Genomic DNA, 6000 nt, shown 5'->3' with positions numbered 1-6000 from the left:
CTGCGGTCTATAGACACGTCATAGGTTTTACTATGTAAAAATAAAGCTAAGTGATGATCATGGTTAATAGAAAATCAACCATAGCGCCTAAAATTGCCTTTTATAAAGGTTTGGGTTAAAATAACTATTGAAGTGGTGCCACTTTAGGATCTTAACTTAAAATACCTCAAAGTATGTAGTTGTGAATGCCACTACCAAAACAGTTCATAAACTAATGAAAGAAATCCGTTGTCCATTTTATTAGCACCTATGGTGAGCAGTAAAGTTTAATTTCTTGTACCTGGAAGTTCACACGATCAGCTCTGCGATTATGAGCTATGTGCTCATCAACATACATTATGAAATGTCCTTGAGCAAGATTTTGACTTCCCAACTTACACACACGCATTCACAACAAAATACTCATCCAAAAATGTGCCAAACGTAATGCAGTGAAGAAATTCAGTGACTTCTCCGGAGGCGAGCATGCCTCAGGATGCCACGCTGACCTGATGTTTACACAGGCAGTCCGTGAGCCTGGAAGACATTTCATCCGGGGGGTGAAAGAAAGAAAATAGATAGTAAGAGTGAAACATTGCTGCCACTCATCTGCAGCACTCTGGACAGGAAGGTGAGCAAACAATCACCAGGAGCAGGTGCCTTTTGATGGACAAGGCTGCCAGCGCGAGGGCTGCATGTCAGCCAAGTAAATATAACACAGAAGTGGGGGGGAGGAGGGAGGGGAGGCCGGTGGGAGGGTGAGACAGAAGAAAGAGATAGATACAAACTGATGGCTGTGCTTTTACAGACCGGGGGCGGCGTCAGAACTGAGAGAGGTAGCAGGTATTCACTATTTGATATATCTATCAAAATGGAAACAGCTACGTTTTAAATTGTTACATTAAGTTAAATTACCACGGATGACGCTAGCTGTTTTTATCTTGGATTAACAGCACAATGTATTGAAACAGCAACCCCATTTCACCTTGTTTGGCAGTAGTTTTAAATGCAAAGCTTTCATTTGTGGCTGGTATGGTAAAGAAGGGTCTAGCCACCTCCTCCTTTGTCCCCGTTGTTCCCCGAGCTTGGAGGAGAAAGTAATGTATGAAGTTGGGTAAGCCAGAGACGATCATCAGAATGTAATATCATGGGTTTGGTAGTTTGAATAAGCCACACAGCCCTTCCACAATAACACAAAGGTAAACAAAACAACCTTTAAACAATATCACTGTAACTGAGAATGTAAGGTAACGTCACGTCGGGCAGCAAATATCTTGTGCTTACATAAGGTAGTAAATAACATTAGCTAACCTGCGCTAGCGATAGTTATCATTAGCTAAGTTAAGTAATATTAGCTAACGCTAGCTATCAAGTAAGCTAAAGTGAAAAGATTACAGTTTTCGAAAAGGACAGTCATTTTGGCAGATGAAACTTCTATAATTGATCAATGTAGCATCTATCCTGCATACACTTATAGACAAGAGAATAAATTACATAAGTAGGGAGTTTAAGAGAATATATTGCTTGTTATGATGCTCGTAAACATATACTGCATCACTAAACTTTAGCTGTTTGTTACATTGTTAGTAAAGCATCTAAGGCTGAAGCAGTAAATAAGTATATAATCTGTATTGTATGACTATGAAATCAGTCTGATGAGTGGCCCAGACAATAAATTCCTCAGAGTTTTTTTTTTCATGTTCCTTAACACTTGTGAAAATCTGCTGCCCAATTGTTTTTATGGCGTCACTGAGGAACACAAAGGATGATTAATTTTCAAAGAAATCTTGCAGAACAGAATTTTTTTAATGCATGTATGAATACAAATGTATTTAAGATGACATGAATGTTGGTAATATTCACATGAACCCAGGCAGAACAATGTCTGTAGCAAGCAATGAACTGCATTCCAGTTCCTTGCCTTTCTCTCTGCTGTTTCTTCTTCTTCTCCCAAACAGGATTTATCTGTCTCTCCTTATTGTCCTTATTAAAGACATAAAAAAAAAACGGACTTCATTATTAAAATGGTTTTGGACGAGCTCAAAGACTTTGATGGCATAAATATATAAAACCATCCATTAGTATTACATTTGCATTTATTTATTTGACCAGTTTATTTAACACATACTTTAATATGAAATGTGCTTTGTAGTCACAGAGCTAGATTTGCCTAATAACTTACTAGTTATTTATTTAAACTCTTCTTACATTTGTAAGGAGCGTATCTCTGTAGCATTGACAATATGAACAGTCCAACAACGTGAGCATAAGTACGAAAACTCAAGGCTTCAATAAAATCCTTGTTTTGAAACCATCATATGTACATCATTTCATGGTTATTGAATACAAAGTTGCTGAGATTATTTGAGTCTATACTAAGGTAATGGACCGACCAACAGAGTGCTAGTTTGGCCTAAAAACAAAGAACCTTTTTCCCATAACAACATGAAAATGGTCACTTTCGAAAGATATTAAACAGTGCAAACTCCCATCCTGTTCAGTCTTGGAATAACTCAACTCTAGACTTTAAAAGAACCTTGCACTGCCCCATCCCCACAGTTGGACACTTTGACATTAATGTGTTCAGCCTAATGTTTCCCGAAATTAATCCATACGTCCTCACACAGGCTTTTACTTCCTCCCCTGATACTCCACGCCAAAGAAATTCTTGATGTCTCAACAGCGCAGTGAAAGAATTCAAGAAAAGAATTCAGAAACAACTTCATCACCTGTTTTCCCCTCATCCAGCCCTCCCCGAAGCCCCGTCTGAGAGTGTATTTATCCCGATTTCACTCTAATCCAATTAAACATGGGAGCAGAGGTGCTGTCACTGCCAAACATGTTTCTGCAGGAGCCAGCTGAAAAGAAGCCTCGAGACAGATTAAGGCAAAGAAGATCCTTAATTTGTTAATCACTGAACTCTGCTGTCACTGATAGGGGGAACGAGCACGTCTTCATACACGGGCCCTGATATGAGTGGGGAATCAAGCGTGAAACACAAAGGGGGAATCAAGAACAATTACCGGGAGATGCTGGGAGGATAAAACGTGGATTCATTTCATTATCTGGACGATGCCTGGCTGCATGTCCGTCTCTAAATGCTAACGTCTGCCACCGAGGAGTCAGTGAAGATGTGTGCTTTATCTGACGCGCGTTGTGTAGGCATGTAGTGGACCCACAAGATTGAACTATCTTCTTTATTATGTTAATCTGCAGTTTGACACAGAGTTCTCCAATTGTTAAGTGTGTGAAGGCCCAGGCTTTTACGTGTATAATATTATAATATATATCGTACTCAAAGCTGCATTTTTATGTACAATTGACCATGAGTGTCCTGGCATTGACTGTGTACCTGAAAAGTAGTTTTTTTTTATTGACATTTAAGCCGTGATTATGGCTTAAATGTTGTTCATGTTGTTATATTAGCCTACACTAAATCACAAAGTAGAGGGGCAACAAATACGTACAGTATCTGGCCATAGACTTTAAAATGTACCCCTTGATTGAGAACCAAAAATGAAGATCCAAACACCAACTTCTGCGAGATCTGAAAGCATGGTTAATGGATGTCTAGGTATGGTTTGATTCCAATATATAGTTTTCTTTCATTACTATTTGGTGTGGCCAACCAGCAAAGTATCTTGTGTAACTTACAAAAAACATCTCAGCAACATCTTTGCTTGGGCCTTCAACTTACAACCGCTGACCAGTCCGGAACAAAATCAATGGAAATGTTCGAAACATTGTTGCTTGAAAAGTTGTTTTTGGAATCAATGTTTATGGAAACATTGTTGATGGAAACCTTGTTGTCAGATAAATCCTGGTGCAGCCATATTTCCATGAAGCACATTAAACTACACTCCAGATATTCAGGGTGACTCTTGGCTAACGACATTAGCTTGGATATTCCATTAGCCAGTGATATTATGTTGCCCATGATGAGACAGACAGAGACACAGCATATATCTCCCTTTCTCCATAAATCGGGACCAGAGTTGGGTGTAAGGCGTTAGTAACGCGTTACTGTAATAATATTACTTTTGTCGGTAACGGAGTAGTGTAACGTGTTACTTTTATAATTCAGTAATCACACTACAGTTACTAACATTGCCCCGACACGCGTTACTTCGTTACTTTTATAAAATCAGTCATAATCACACTGACAGACTAGAGGGGTTTCCGCCGCAGGTTTATATGTACGTAATCTGCGCGACTTGCGCGTCCACATCTCCACGTGCAGTGCTGCATAAACATGGCTGAGTCAGCGATAACTTTCGAGGGGTGGAGGTATGCCCATTATTTTGAGTTCGTCCGAAGAATAGACAGGAATGTGACGGTGAGGTGCAAACTGTGTCCAGGCCAGAAGCTGTTATCCACTGCTGTAAACACCACGTCAAACCTCAACAAACACCTGCAAAGAACACATGCTAAGCTGAAGCTAATAGCTAAGGACCCCCGAACCCAGAGTGAGGATGTTGTGAGTGCGCCGCCGCCGACTCCGAAGCAGCAAAAATTACCGGTAACCAAAGCAGAGATGGACAGGCTTGTAGCATCCTTCATAGTAGAGAAAATGTTGCCCATTTGCACAGTGGAATCACCATCGCATCGTTCAGAGATATACTGCGCAAAATACAGATAGCAGGAGACAGAGGACAGCCATGGTCAGAGCTATCTGGATCAGTCTTATGCGACAATGGAAACTGAACTAAAGAGAACATTTGAAACTTTAGCAGTCTGCGTGATCTGCCGGTAGGGAGGGGCAGGCCGGCCCTGCGAGTAAAGTAACGAGTAAAGTAACGAGTTACTTTATGTAGAGAGTAACGAAGTAGTGTAATATATTACTTTTTTTTTTTAAAGTAATATGTAATATGTAATATATTACTTTTTTTTAGTAACGACCCCATCTCTGATCGGGACCCAGCTCTCCTCCTTAGTATCTTCAGTTTGCCCTGCATCCTCTGTGTATTTCAGATTGCCATTGGGATCGCTATTGTTCCAACCAACACGCTAGCCGGCTTTAGCGTGATTAGCTTCTCCCTAGTGTACACGCAACCCCATTCGTAAAACAAACAAAATCTCTCACCATGAAAGATTAAGACACATAATAGAGGACACAGCTTAATACGTTAAAAATAGAAGTTATTAACAGAAAATCACAAGGAAGATCAAAATTAAGAAAGCAAAACATTTAAAATAGTAACAACTTGCAGGAGCAACTGCAACAGGCTTCGGCTGGGGCAAACTTGCTTGCGTGAGATGTTCTGAATAGCAATTGGTCTATATGTGAGCTAATCACAAATATTATATATTTCACACATATTTTCCTATTTTTAGGATTTGACTTAGCATATAACCTCATCTAAGTCGTAGCAATAAAGTGCTAAGTAAAAACAAATTATAATAACCATGCCCTCCTACGGCGCCCTGCCTGTCTTCATGGCACAATTTAAGCCCCCAATTAGTTATGGAGATCAAACATGTCAGAGTGTCTTTTGTAACACCAGGTGCTGATGAAGGTGATGGGTTTACATGTCGAAGTTAAAAACAAGAAATGATGGCTACTGTGTGCATAATCATCATCAGGCAGGGTTTTTTTGTCACACTACACTCATTCTACACACACTTTTGGCTATACTGAGTTGTAACACTTGGCCTCAAGTCATGATTGATAGATGCTGTTTACTTGTGGGCAAGGCACTCAATTTCAACTTAAGATGCCATTAGTGACAAACAATGCTTTCCCAAAGCAGTAAAAAAAGCTAAAATAATAGTTATTAAGGTAATTATGAGTTATAGATGCCATTAGTGCTCGATGGATCTCTGTTATTGTGACTAATACTTCATTGGTTCGTTTCTTGAGGTGCTATGATTTTCAGACACCTCTCCAATTATTGATAACGAGTGTTTTTCTCTCGATGAAGCATCATTAACATGCAGCAGTTTTGAACTTCAAGAACCTTCAGAGGACTGAGATAAATAAGTGAACTGCACACTAAACCATATTGAGTCACACAGAAGGAA

The sequence above is a fragment of the Trematomus bernacchii genome, unplaced genomic scaffold, assembly GCF_902827165.1.
Source record: "Trematomus bernacchii unplaced genomic scaffold, fTreBer1.1, whole genome shotgun sequence".
Classification (NCBI taxonomy): domain Eukaryota; kingdom Metazoa; phylum Chordata; class Actinopteri; order Perciformes; family Nototheniidae; genus Trematomus; species Trematomus bernacchii.
The sequence above is the reverse complement of the archived record's forward strand: the minus strand, read 5'-3'. Positions refer to the sequence as shown.